Source organism: Mus caroli, unplaced genomic scaffold (assembly GCF_978045245.1).
Source record: "Mus caroli unplaced genomic scaffold, Mus_caroli_1 scaffold_7, whole genome shotgun sequence".
In the NCBI taxonomy this organism is placed as follows: Eukaryota; Metazoa; Chordata; class Mammalia; order Rodentia; family Muridae; genus Mus; species Mus caroli.
The window spans coordinates 71,446,310-71,461,741 of record NW_028227262.1 but is presented as its reverse complement, the minus strand read 5'-3'; the positions used below and the strand labels follow the sequence as shown (position 1 = coordinate 71,461,741).

The following is a 15,432-nucleotide window of genomic DNA, read 5'->3' as shown; positions in this document are numbered from 1 at the left end:
AACTCCTGACCCTCCTGCCATACCTTCACATTCAGTGACGGGATTACAGATATGTTTCAACACAGATGTAATTATCCAAATTTAAAATAAAAGTCCCTTAATACCTTTAAACTTTTTACTCTTTCCTATGAAATGACTGTGATTTCTTCTAACTACATAAACTTTATCTGAATAATTGTTTTTATACTTGAATAAATAAACTACACATTTGAGTGAGATAGAACAAATTCACTGGACAACTAGTTTTTTTTTTTTTCTACTTTATCAGTTTAAGACAAAGAGATTATACTGGCAAACACTGCAGAATCGCCTAATGCCAGAATATCGTCCTTAGTACCACCAACCATGATGTGTCTCAGTACAAGTCAAACTTGGCACTTACTAGACACTTGACAAAGCTGCCAATCATGCATTGGTTATTTCTGATCACTCCAAAGAGGGGGTAGGAAGGCTATAAAGGCTAGAAGAGAGGGAAAGGGCTCTGAAAGGCCATCTTCCTAACAGTACAGCTATTATAATCATGAACTTTCAAATACTACAGATTATGGCACTGAGCCTGCCCCAGAATGAGCCCAGTAACAGCAAGACAAGGATGAAAAAAGAACTCAGGGGGCTTGTTTCTCAGTGTTGAACTATTTACTGTGGAGGAGTCATTGTCTTTAGCTATGTTCTCACAGATTACTCTAACTAAACCAAATGGGTCACATAACAAAAGGAAATGTCATGAATTTGGCAAAGGACCAGTTAGGGAAGATGGGGTTGGGAGTTCACAGGCATTGAAGGGAGGTAAGAGAGGATGGATGGAGAGAATAAACGGATTACATTATATAGTATATGAAAGTATCAAAGAACTAAATTAATAAAAAGGAAAGTACTATTCATATAGCTAATATTTTAAATAAAACCAAAGTTTTCCTTTAAAAAGACTTTCAAATTATTCCTTTCCTTTGAACTAAAATGACAAACCAAACTCCACAACTAACTGAAAACACATGTCGGGAAGAAGTCGTGGCATTGCTCATAAGCTTTCTTTCTCTTAGACCCGCCCTATGGTGCACCAGAGCACTGAACACTAATTTCAATATAGATTAAAGTAAACTCAAAGAAGCAGAAAAGAAACAATTTAGCAATGTATCAAACTTGTCATCAAAAGATGATGAGAAAGATCAAGGCTCCCAGAGATGGCAGCACAAAGGATCAGACCTAAATCATCACCAAAGCCATGGTAGCAATGTGGGTGACGGACACACTTTCTCTCTTGACCTGTCCACTGTTATCTAATTTGCAAGCCAACATTTGTGCCTATTTCAGTTACCAAGTAGGGGCAACTTCCAAAAGCAGAAAACTCCTGAATTAAAAAACAAAAACAAAACCAGAACAAACCTTGTAGTGATTAGTGAAACAGAACTCGTTCTAATGTGCTATATCATGCTCATCTTGAGCTAATAATAATATTATAAGTCAATATCTTAAGCGTATTAAGGAAAATATATATTTGTGCAGGGCAGCACAAACATAAATATCATTTTGACATGGGGCTGGAGAAAAGGCTCTGTGTTTAAAACACTTGCTGATCTCCCAGAGGACCCTAGTTGGATTGCTACCATCCACACAGGGTTGCTCACAGCTAGATGTGAATACAGTGCTAAAGGAGATAACATGCACATCGGGCCTCTGTGTGCAACTGCTGTCATGCACATGATTGAAAGCATGCAAAAGCACCACCTTCTCAGATGAAAGTAATGGACACATTTTCTCACTAAGCTCTGTGTGCGTGTTGTCTCCTCTCCCTCACACATACAAACATTCAGACCTTACTATAGAAAACGTTGCATATAATTTTGTCTCTGTGTCTCTGGACCTTGGATTTATGTCTTTGTTATTTGGCTTATATCTTAAATTTATTTTCATAAAATCTCGATAACTAGTATATAAAGAAAAGCTTAACTTTAGGTCACCTTTTAGAGATTCTAATGACTATGGTTTTTATAGTAATAGCTTCTTTAATAATAGTAGAGATTCAAGATAAAAATGAATATGTGCACACACATGTAATCAAATAGTGTTTATTGGTATGGAGACAATATCTCTGTTCTCACATATAGTGTCTAGTACTTGTAAGCCATTAGTGGACAGGATGACACAAAACCAACTGCAAACTCACAAAAACTAATACTTCTCTATTAGCACACATAGAAAGTTTCTCACACACAAAAAAGGGATAGATAAGTTTTTCAAAATATCAATCTTTCAGTGATTGACTATTTTCTCCTCTGGAATCAATCATACCACATATAGTAATTAATAATGACCCTTTGCCCATTTCTCAATGGATCCCAAATACTGAGCACTCTCCAGTTATCCCCAGCCCATTACACGTATGTGATGGCGAATAAGAGTTTATAGGATAAGTCCTTAAATCAACTAAAATATAATTTCATTTTAGAGGATACTTATATTTATAAAGATCCCTGAGCCTTAGAACTCTAAGGCTCAGGGATCTTTATGGACACAGAGTGTAAAGAATTTAACAGTCGGAAGAAGGGGAGCAAGGGTGTGAAATGCTGCCTTATGAGTCTTGAACAGACAATGCTGCCATGGGCTCCCAGCAGCTGTGACTATATATACAAGAAGTATACAAAGGACTGAAGCTCCTAACAGCTCACCACAGACCAGGAAAGAGTCCACTGGATCTTAACTACAGGCTACAATGGGGGAAGGCAGTCATTGTATTCAGGTTTGCATACTCTGAGACATCCACAAGACTCCAACATATACTTGTAAACCCACAGTGAAGCAGGTAGGTAATTCTGGCAAAACTTAGTGACTTTCAAACTAGAAATGAATGACAAAAAGGAAACTGTCGAGGGAGGAAGGGCATAATAGTGAGAGGGAGACTAGAAAGATGGGCAGGTCAGCAATCGGAATGAAATGTATACATGAATAGAACGGCCATAGAACAAAGCATTGAAAGTCATTTTTTTTTAAATCACATTAGAGGTTAGAGGGCCCTTCAATTCATAATAATTGAAATTTTAGTTTATCTGACTTGCAGTTTATCACTTAAGAGCAATGGTGAGTGTAGGTTTGGTTCATTTGGTGTATTATATAAAATCTGAAATGAAAATCAATTGTTCTTAAGGCTAGCTAATGGACATGTCTGCAGAATTTTCACAGAGTATACATGATATATTCCACTTTAAGAGACTTCCTACTCTGTCAAAGAGATAATTACATAAACTGCTGACATTTTCTCAATTTGATATGTATGTGTACATTATTGTTCTCCCATTAAACTACAAACTGCTGGTGAAATGCCAAGAGCATGAGAAAAGACCAGGTTGACATTTGCTGCAGGTCATCTTCCCAGACAGAATGCCTGCATTCCACTTGAGCACGCTGCTTCGGTGTACAGCCAAGCTCCTTCAGCATCGCTTCTCTGTGGCTTCTGGGGAATTGTTGATGGAAGAAGGGCTAGCTGAGCAGGATGTAATTATACCTGTCAAGACCGTTCTTCTGGTCCTTTATTTGGACAATTCAGAAAAAAGGGAGGCAGCTAATTTTCTAAGTAAGGGTATAATTTCTCTTTAAAACTATTAGTGCATGGAAATTGTAGAATGAGTCTTGGGTGATCAGGACTGAAGTAATGTATCACTGCTGGATGAAATGACAGGAAACGGGAGCAGGGTGAGCTGGGGGGAAAAATGAAAAGCTATAAGTCTTTATACTGCTTTTGTGTATGTGTGTGTGTGTGGGCGCGCACTCGCACTCATGTTCAAGTGAATGTGTATGGCTGTGTGCTTGCATGTATATGTGTGTGGTGTATGTGTCTGCGTGTATGTCTCTATGTATGTAACATATGTAATATATTCAAGTGTATGGGTGAGTATTTCCCTCCTGGTGCTTACTTATTTATATGTTTGTTTGTTTATTTTTGAGACTGTGTTTCTCACAGAACGCAGACATATTCATTCAGCTGGACTGGTTGATGCCAAACTCTGGTGCTCCTCCAGTCTCTGCCTCCTGAGATAACAACGACAGGCCAACATACATAGATCTATCTATCTATCTATCTATCTACCTATCTATCTATCTACCTATCTATATCACTCATTCATTCATTAAGAATTTTACACCTGTATACATTGAATCTTGATCACATCTACCAGTATCCTCACTCGTACTTTCCTCTGAATAAGATTCCCTCCAACGTTCATGTCCTTTTTCATTTTAAATCTCTGAGTTAGTAAGGTTTGTCTGCATGAATATGGACAACCTGATAACAGCCACACCCACAAACTTAGAGATTGCCAAACAGTTAGAATTTCTGTCCACACCTTGTGTAGATTTTGTTTAGGTATACCATAAATTCTCATGATTGCAACAACTTTGCCTTGTCTGGAAGACACCGCTCTTTCCCATCTCTCTGCTTTCAGATTCTTCCCAGCTCCTCTCCTGTGGTGCTCCCTGAGCCTCGCAGGGTGACTTTCTATAGATGCTTCATTCAGAGCCTAGTACTCAACAGTCAATGTATTCTCAACCCTCCGTCTCTGCACAGGCTCATGGAAATAGAAGCTTGTCTGACAAGGTCAGAGCAGTGCCAATCGACAGGTATAAACATACATATATAAGCAGTAGTTTAATAGCATGCCTGTTTCACAGAGCGACTGTAGTAGGCATCCCATCCAAGGTCTATGTCCTTTCCAGCCATGGCTTTGGACCAGGTTTATAGTACGAGGCATGATTTCTCTTCTTTGGAACAGGCCTCAAATCCAATCAGAAAAAGAGTTGATTAGCTCCTCAACAGTCTTGTTACTGTTACACCTGTGCGTTTATCTTTCCGGACCGATCAGTGTTGTACATCTGTGGGCCATTACTGGGTAAATAAATTACAATTTTCTCCACCTGTAGCCTACATAGCATCTTTGAGCACTCTGAAACCTAGCCAGCATACATGAGTCTATGTGGGTGAAGAATCGCACTCAGGTCCTCAGCCATCATCCCAGCTTCTGAAGCCTGCCACTTCTTAGTGAATGGGAAAGGACTCACTCTGACATTCACTCTTCCATTTTGAAAGGATAATGGCACTGAGTTCACAGGGAGACTTTGGGTTTCAAATATAACAGTTTATCTGAGACATGTTAGCTCTGTAACGAAAGTGACATCAATCATAATAAGAAACATATTGTCACTAACCATACAGGCAGTGTCCTGACATAAGAGGTCATGGCCATGAATATCTGAATGTGAGCTTCAATTAGCCACTCATATGCTGTGTGCTCCTTTGATGAGTCACATTCTCAATGCTCCTTCCTTCCTTCCTTCCTTCCTTCCTTCCTTCCTTCCTTCCATCTTTCCATCCTTTCTTCCATCTTTCCTTCTATCTTTCCTTACCTCTTCCTTTTTCCTCCCTCCCTCCCTTTATTTCTCCCTCTTTCCTTTCTTATTTTCCCTTTCCTTTCCTTTCCTTTCCTTTCCTTTCCTTTCCTTTCCTTTCCGTTCCGTTCCTTTCCTTCTTTCCTTTCCTTTTCTTTCCTTTTATTGGCTATAAAATTAAAAGGATCACTCAGAATCTACAAGTGCTTGCTTTCTGGGGTGTTATGAATGACATTTTCCATGTGTGTCTAGAGACTGGTTATCCGACTGTTGCTTCAGAGCTGTGTCCTATCATCAATGGATACAAGGAAGTTCTGGCTTTGTTTGTGGAGACTGAAGACAACTCTACACACCCCCCCCCCTTGCTGAAAAGGTCAAGGGCTTCTTCACTAATCCATCTGAAATCCTGGCTGCTCCCTCTGTGCCTGAGACCATCAATGTTGTTCCTGCCAGTACTATACCCCCAGGCAAAGATGAAGGCAAGGAAGTGTTGGAGGACTCAGATGAGAATATGGAGTTTGTTCTCTGAATAATTCCCTCAAAGCGACCAAAATAGCCAGCTTACCTTGAGAAATATGAAAACAAAGCCTTATTTCTCTTAAAAAGATGGGGATAAAAGGTTCACAGTTCACAGTTATTTTCTTTATGTTTTTCCATACAAAATTCAAAGAATAGTTCCCCAAACTTTTCAAATAAAATACTTTCATTTGGAAGTTATATTTTTAGAAGTGTGCCAGTGATTTCAAGATTGGGGAGCTTGCTAAGCGAGGAAATCTTAGGCAGGTGTTTAATTGGACTAATTAGATAACATGTAGTCACTTCCGGTTTCCTATGAGCTCTTTGTGGATGCAGATAAGCAACACAACTGATTGCCTAATTAGACTATTTAAAATGGACTAGTTTTTTATAGCCAAGAGAAAAATTTAAACTCACAATTAAAATTCAAAGCATAATGTGTTTCCTAAAGTCCTACATTTTCTTCTTGTTCCAATCAATGATTTAAGCAATCAATCAATCTACCACCATTACTACAGTATAGAGAAATATAAATGTATACCTTGTATACTTAAAGCTATAAACATACACATATATGTATGTATATATATATATACATATCATATAAAATTCACTAGAAGTTGATCTTGGTGGTTTCTTATCAAAAGAGGTAGAGCTACCTAGAGTCAAAAACAAAGTTGTTCTTTAAATGTAAACAACTACAAAAAATTATTCTTGTATTCCTACCAACAACTGGTCAACTTTTATATGGTCTATGCCTGTGTCACTAAAATTCAGGCTCTGGTTGAGACCTAAAGTCTGTCTACATATCCTTCTAATATCAGGAAGTCAAACAGACCTATGATTCTACCACCAAAATTCACTCTGAGGCACCAATGGGTTCATGAGGCATATTTATAGAGCAATGGGTAAGAGGATTCAGGAAAGACTATGGATGACCTTAAAGATATGACAGTAGAAATTCTGAACCAGAATGGATGACATTGGCAGTGCCCCTTTCTTTGGTTTTTCTTGTTCATATACTCGAACCACACCCGTGAAGCACATGAAATTCGGGTAGAACTATATTTAACTGCTTGAGGGAAGTTTCTAGATATGGGATGAGGTCCAGTGCCACCACCTTTTGCACCACCTTCAGGAAAGCAAATATCAACAGCCAACAAGCCCAGTTGTGATGATCTTTTGCAAATCACATTGCTGATCTGATAAAGATGATGACAGTTTGATTTGGGGATAGTTCTGTATGATACTGCGGAACTCAAAATTACCACAACCTTGTACTCCTATACTGAGGAGACCCAATGGATCCCTTAGCCTATAGCAGATGTGAGAAGTAACTGGGTTTATACGAACTTCCTCAGCAACATCACCCACTCTTTCTAATGGCTTTGACTAGTTCTTCATCAGCTTACAGAACTCGGGCATCATGGAAGGTCCATGCTAAATCTATGGGTAAAAGATATATATATATCATTTCAACTGTTATCCCCTTACCTGGTTTTTCCCCCTCCTGGAAACACCATATACCATCAACCCCTGCTTCTGTGAGGATGTTTCTCCACCCACCCACTCACACCTTGCCGCCTTCAATTCCCCTACACTGGGGCATCTATCAAACCTTCATACAACCAAGGCCCTCTCCTCCCATTGATGCCTGACAAGGCTGTCCTCTGTACATATGCAACTGTGGCCATGGGTACTCCTTGCATGGTGGTTTAGACCCTGGGAGCTCTGGGGGCGGGGGGAGTCTGGTTGGTTGATATTACTGTTCTTCCTATGGGGTTGCAAACCCCTTCAGCTCCTTCAGTCATTTCTCTAACTTCTCCAGTGGGGACCACGCACTCAGTGCAGTGGTTGGCTGTGAACATCTGACTGTATTTGTAAGACGCTTGCAGGGCCCCTCAGGAGTCAGCTTTATCAGGCTCCTTTCAGCAAGCATTTCTTAGCATCCACAATAGTGTCAGATTTTTGTGACTTTTTCTGGGATGAATCCCTAGGTGGGGCAGTCTCTCCATAGCCTTTCCTTCAGTCTCTGCTCTGTACTTTGTCTCCATATTTGCTCCCGTGAGTATTTTATTCTCCTTTCTAAGAAGGACCAAAGCACCCACACTTTGGTCTTCCTTCTTCTTGAGCTTCATGTGGTCTGTGAATTGTATCTTGTACATTCAGAGATTTTAGGCTAAAGAAGAAATAAGTCAAAAAAGTGAACTGCTAGATAAAAGTGAGTGGTGAGCTCACTTTAACTGTTCCAGTAAAAGTTCTAGAAAAAACAATGAACTAAAACAAAGGAGCAAACAGATTTCTTAAGGGATGTTCACAGTATTAAACCATAACACAAAATTTAGGGTTCTATTATGTGGCCTTTCCACTAAGTTCTACACCTGGTTAGGTTTCACAAGACCAAATGGGCAAGGCTTGAAATGGACGCTGGGTCATTCCATATTGTCAATGATGGCCCAGGCTAGGTAAATACACTGATATCCTAATGGCCCAGGGCAAGCTGTCCATCAGAAGCAATAGTTAGGCAACTGCTGAAGGATGTGCAAAGAAGAATCAGATCTTCTGACCTAGTGAGAAGAAAACACAAACAGGAACAATGCACAGTCTCATGCCCAAGGTCCCTGAGTTTTAATGTAAATTTCAGCATCAAATGAGCTTTAGGCTTAATTTTAAAAGTCAGATCAATTAGTAGGGGTCAGCACCAATAGAAGATATGTGTGAGCATCCACTGTGGCTGGAGAACTTAGTGAGCAAGAACCAGGACTCAGTTTGAGAAGAGTAAGCTGAAAAGTTGTCTCACGAATGCTTATTGTTCCTTTTTATGACTGATGGGGAAGCCAGGTTTGATTTTGGCCCTTGAATTAGGCCCACAAAACAAGACTAGACTTCTTCCAGAACCCAGAGGCATACCCACATACAGCACATAAAGAGTTAGCCGCTTGCTGACAAGTGTAAAGCTGGGAACTCATTTGATAGAGAGTGTTCATGCATGTTAGGATCACAGTGTCAAAACAAGAAGACAGTAAGATGCTAACATGCTGACACTGTCTCACTGGGTGTTCATTCTCAGTAGGAATACCTACAACAGTAGGAGGAGAGCAACAGTCATACAGAAGTGACTTAATAAACAGAACAAGGTAAACCTTCTCAAGACAAGGGAAAGCCTGTGGAGTTGTTTCAAGAGAGCTCTACATTAAATCCTCTCAGTATTGCAGATCTTGATCTCTCCAATTTCAACAGAGACTGGAAAGTTAAAGAGGAATGCAAAAACCACAGATAAGAAGATGGATAATCACCTTACTGCTTATTTCTCCAGCAGATAATATGCACTTATATGCCAAGAAGAGTAAAAATTGATAAAAGAGGCTGGAAAGATAGATATTGAGCATATGTTGACCTTGCAGAGGACCCAAGTTCAGCACCAAACAGTCACATGGTATACCTTACAACCACCACTGAATCCAGCTCCTGGGGATCCAAAGTCCAAGGTGCTCATCAGCCTATATTGTATTCATCTGCCTATGCCCTAACACAGAAACTGAAGAAAAAGCCATCTAGAGACTGACCCACCAGGGGATTCATCCCATATTCAGACATCAAACCCAGGCACTATTATTACTTATGCCAAGAAGAGCTTGCTGACAGGAGCTTGTTATTGTTGTTTGTTGAGAGGCTCTGCCAAACCCTGACAAACACAGATGTGGATGCTTGCAGCCAACCATTGGAGTGAGCACAGAGAACCCAATGGAAGAGATAGGGAAAAGACTGAAGGAGTCGAAAGGGTTTGCAACTGCATAGGAAGAACAACAATATCAACCAACCAGACTCCCCAGAGTTCCAGGGACTAACCCACCAACCAAAGACTACACATGGAGGGACCCATGGCTCTAGCTGCATATGTAGCAGAGGATGGCCTTGTTGGACATCAATGGGAGGAGAGGCTCTTGGTCTTGTGAATTCTGGATGCCCCATTGTAGGGGAATGCCAGGGCGTGGAGGTGGGAGTGGGTGGGTGAGGGAGCACTCTCATAGAAGCAGAGGGAGGGAAGAAGAGGTAGGGGCTTTGTGGAGGGTAAACTGGGAAAGGTGATTAAATAAATAAATAGTTAAAATATCTAATAAAAATAAATAAGTAAAACATTCATTTTAATAAAACACTAGCCTTCAAAATTTTGTGATACATATAATAAAGGAAGTGATTTTAATAGATAATATTCAGGAATTAAATGTGTATGTGTTCGTGCATAGATGTCTCACAATGGTACTTTGCAAACACTTTGTAAATAAGACAAAGAAGACATGACACAAGATCTTAAACTGACCATAAGAGCAGAATTATCTAGACAAACAATGGATAAGTGACAGGCGGTTAGCATCATAACCTGAGTTTAATGACAGAGATAGTGGCTCCAGCCAGAAGGATAGTATGGTGAATATGATTCTTTTATGGACCAATAAGAGAATAAATGAACAATTTTGCTGCTTAAGATCCCTTATTAATTACTATAACAGATAAACTTCTTATTATAAAACACACATGGCAGGCACTGTGCTATGTGAAATTTCCTCCTTTTGTTTATGTAAAATGTTAAAAAAAAAAAAGGTGAAAGAGAAGTGTACTAGCATTTACAGTCCATTGCCAGCATTGCTATGCACTAAAAAGACCACTTAAAATAATGATAGGAACAGGAAATTCCCATGCACACATCGTTATCAAACTTTAACAATCCATCAAAGAACACAACAAATGAAGTTCTAAAATATTTACTTTTATTAATCGGTGTATGAGAGAGAGATAGAGAGAGACAGAAAGACAGAGAGAGAGAGAGAGAGAGAGAGAGAGAGAGAGAAAGACAGAGAGACAGAGAGAGACAGAGAGATGTAAGGGTGCTCAGAGAAGCAATATGGGGACATGGGACCCCTCTGACTCAGAGTTACAGGCAATTTTAAGTGGCGCTGCTGCTGAACTCCATTCTTCTACAGGAGCAGTGGATGTTCTTAGCCACTGAGCCATTTTCCAACCCCTCCACAGTATTTTTTAATGGAAAAGATATATGTTTTCCATGTAACTGGGAACTATTTTTGACTTTTAAAAATAATTTATCCCTGAGACTGAGGAAAGGTATTGGTAGGTAAACTGTGAGTACAGGAGTTTGGATCACCAGCTTCAATATAACCCCTAACTAGGTATAGTGGTCCCCTGCAATCTCAGAACACATAGTACAGAATTTCTGAAACAAACTATCTAGCTAAAATAGCCCAATTTGAGAATTTTGAATTCACAAGGGAGTGATAAACTCAATACATAAATGGGAGAGAAATTGGGAGAGTTAACCAGTAACAGTTCAGCCCTTCAGATTCACATGTACACGGACACATGCACGCTCCCTAAAACCTATCCTGTGCCTGTTCACACATCAATGCACACCATACATGCAAACACAGAAGAGAAATAATAGATAAAAAGAAATAAGTCAGACCTGCTGCCTCATCCCTAAGTCACAGTTTGAGTTACATGAGTTTTCCACATGCATTAAAGTAACAGACTAACAGTACAAGAATTCCAATGTAGGGGAAGGTGGAGCCTGATGCTTTCTCTCCATGTCAGTTACTTGACCCAGGGGAGCTAAATTTTTAAGAATTTATTAGCCAATTTCATGGATAGTTAAACTATGCATAGTATCAAATTTTATGATAGACTCATTGTAAGTAATATAAAAATATGTTGAACATGATCACTCTGCTCTCTTTCACGTGTTGCCATTAATAAAGGAAGTAACTCTACATCAAGAAAGAAAAGCCAGCCCTCAGTAGATTCACATGTTAATTTCCTTGGGAAAGCAGCTGAAGACAAGTATTTTGGTTTACCAGCATTGCACTGTGATGCTGGAAAAGATTCTAGACTTCCCTGAGTAACCACAAGTTCTCAAAAGATCGAGTAATACTGTCGCAGGCAGAGTTGCTTTGCAGATTAAATGAGAGAAAAGGAAAACGTTTATTACAGAGTGATTCAGGTAGAGTCAATACTTGAACATGGTAGTCATTGAGAGTGTTGTCAGAGCTTCATGCCCACAGACACATCTTTTAATCCTATGCTCAAACACTATGGCTATGGAGAGAGATGAGGGCCATTACTTGCCTCTTATGGCATGGAAACCAGAAGCCAAGAACAATACTGATATCAACCATTGTTTTTAGAAAAACAAAAATAGTAACACAGGAATATTACAAAGAATCCAAACACCCTTCAGTGGGAACTTGGACACTTCTTCCTATTTACTCCCCTCTGGGATTGTTTCTCCCATGACACCAGAGTTGGGAAGTTAGAACAGAAATATATATGGAAAAGGTTACCTAACCTATGCCATGAAATTCAAATGTGCTAATGAACGTTGGTTTACCAGAGAGTCTCTTTTTTCCCTATATGTGTTATTTGTACATAACACATTTTGCCCCTTATTAGTAAACCACAGAGAAAATGGATGTCAGAGGAAAAACTGGACAGTATGCTACCATAAAGATAAATTATAGAAATCCATAGTTTTTTCCTATTTATTTATTTTATCTCGATTTATTTGAACCTAGGGAGCAGAAAGAAATTAGGCTAATCAAAGTCCAATAGCTATGTACCAGATGCATCTCAGAAACCTATTTCTCTGATATCCTCGAGTATATCTGCAATCCAAACAGAAACGGCAGAAAGAGACACAAGGCATCACTGCTCAGCTAAACACAGTGACTGTCAAGAATAATCTTCACAGCACTTTGTCTTGAGTCCAGTCTCATTGCCCACCAGACAAGGAAACAATCAATCAATTCATATCCATTGAGAGACTGCCAAGATTGCCTTATTTCAAACCAAGTTGAAACGCAGCTAGAGTAAGCATTCCATTGAGCAGCCACATGGGAGTAGCCAGTGCATTTCTTTTTGCTTAATCCCTCTAGAAACTATGAAACCATTATTAGCCTGTTTTCTATTGCTGTGAAAAATACGATGACCAAAAGCAACTTGGGGAGAAAAAGCTTATTTTACCTTGCACTTCACATTAACAGTCTATCACCGAGGCCAGGAAGAAAATCAATACAAGTCAGAAATCGAAGTACAGATCATTAAGCAATAGTTCTTTTATATATATATTTTTTATTACATATTTTCCTCAATTACATTTCCAATGCTATCCCAAAAGTCCCCCATACCCTCCCCCCTCTCCCCCATTTCCCTATCAACCCATTCCCATTTTTTTTTTTTTTTTTGGCCCTGGCATTCCCCTGTACTGGGGCATATAAAGTTTGTGTGTCCAATGGGCCTCTCTTTCCAGTGATGGCCGACTAGGCCATCTTTTGATACATATGCAGCTAGAGTCAAGAGCTCCGGGGTACTGGTTAGTTCATAATGTTGTACCACCTATAGGGTTGCAGGTCCCTTTAGCTCCTTGGGTACTTTCTCCAGCTCCTCCATTGGGAGCCCTGTGATCCATCCACTAGCTGACTGTGAGCATCCACTTCTGTGTTTGCTAGGCTCCGGCATAGCAATACCTCTCCTGGGCATATATCCGGAAGATGTTCCAACCGGTAAGAAGGACACATGCTCCACTATGTTCATAGCAGCCTTATTTATAATAGCCAGAAGCTGGAAAGAATGCAGATGCCCCTCAACAGAGGAATGGATACAGAAAATGTGGTACATTTACACAATGGAGTACTACTCAGCTATTAAGCAATAGTTCTTAATGGCTTGCTTCTTGTGGCTTGGTCTCCCTACCTTCTTATATGACCCTGGCCACTTGTTCAGGAGTGACACCATTCACAATGAGCTGGGCATTGCTACATATATCATTAAATCAAGAAAATTCCCAACTGAGTTGCCTCTAAGACAATCTGATGGAGGCATGCTCTCAGTTGAAATTCCTTTTATCCAAAGCCCTTGGATTGTATAAACTTTACAAAAAACCCACCAGAACATTCCTTTAAACCAAACATAATAAATGAGAGAATAGTAACAACCCTAGATATCTTTTCCTGTACGGTAGAAAAATCTACTTCTGTGAGTGCAGAAAAGCATCTCATCACCACAGGGCCGACAGGGTCTACTCAGCCCAATGAGACTGCAGGTAAACAGTAGTCTGACATAAAAGGTAATAATAATAATAATAATAATAATAATAATAATAATAATAATGGAAATACTGGTTGGAAACTTTAAGACTTTCCTCAGAAAATAGGACATGGGTTGAGAATTTAGAACATTTGTCTAGTGCATGCAAGGAATTGTGTTCTATTCCCAACACCAGTGAAATAATAAATAAAAAAAACAGGGAATGCCTGTGTCACTACGTGTGAATATGTGGAAAACATACAATCACCTATAATACAAAAGCATATATATATATATATATTATCTCATCTTAGAATTCTTAGTAGTTACCATATTTGAAAACTGCCTATATACTGGTTGAAATGAATTAAAAAGCAGTCTGAATACCGCTTTGGAATCTCATATTGAAAGAGCAAGAGTGCTCTGACTATATACAATGGTTTTCCCTGCCACTCAAAATACCACTAGCTAACACACATCCATTGGCAATGCCTTTATTAAGACTCTAAGGGACAAGGGAATGTGTATTAGCTATTTTTCTCATTGTTGTAACAAAATGCCCGACCAGAAGTTGTTTAAGTAAGGAATAGATTACGCTGGCTTACTGTTTGAGGGAAAGTCCAGCCTGGTGGAAACCTATGGAGCCAGAGCATGAGAACATGGAAGATGGTGTTTTGATTCATGTTCTCATATTCTTTGTTGGATTCCAACTCAACACTCCATTCCACTGATCCTGGTTTGAGTTTCTTTTTAACACCTGGCCAGCAATACTGCAGCAGCTTCTCGCTCTTTTCTATATTGTATAAGCCACTCTCATAGTTACTGAGCTTTAGAATAATACAGTTATCACAAATGCTTCACTGGATTTTTATCTGCCAGCAAAAGAAAGAAAACCCAATGTCCTTATTCAACAGTCATCTATTATCAAAGGTAAAACTCATGACATTTGTGTCCACTCTCCTTGATGCCTCTCTTTCCTTCTTGAATTTCAAACACCTCATAGTAGCTCTGTAAAACTTGTATCTTAGCCTGACTTTCTTGTAAATAATAATTAACTTTAAACAAATACAATTACCTCCCATTGTGTTTTGGCAGTGAAGTGCTGCACAGGCTCTCGTGGTTGAACACTAGGTATCCAGGTGATCCCTGACCAAAAACTTATTTTTGTTTCAACTTCATAACAGTGAGTTTTCTAGTATTTTGAACCATGATGTACATATTTTTGGAGATTGTAGTCATAGAAGTCATGATCCCCAGGTTGAGTACCACTGTACTAGAACATATGGGAGGCATAGCCATTATAAAAGAACCAGATGGCTGGGTGGCTAGAGGATTTATAGTGCAGCGTCATGCATGGTTTGCTCTTTCTGCCTCTTGATGGCAGATACAACATGACCAACAGCCTTCTTCTCCTGATTCCAGGTCCTCCCACCACAGTGGACTGTG

At 39.5% G+C, this 15,432-nt stretch overlaps 1 protein-coding gene across 4 annotated transcripts in view; it reads right to left on the bottom strand.

The window, feature by feature from the left end:
• Nucleotides 1-15,432, bottom strand: part of Ctnna2 (catenin alpha 2) — a 1,115,747-nt gene that overhangs the window by 905,708 nt on the left and 194,607 nt on the right. The window lies entirely within an intron of this gene.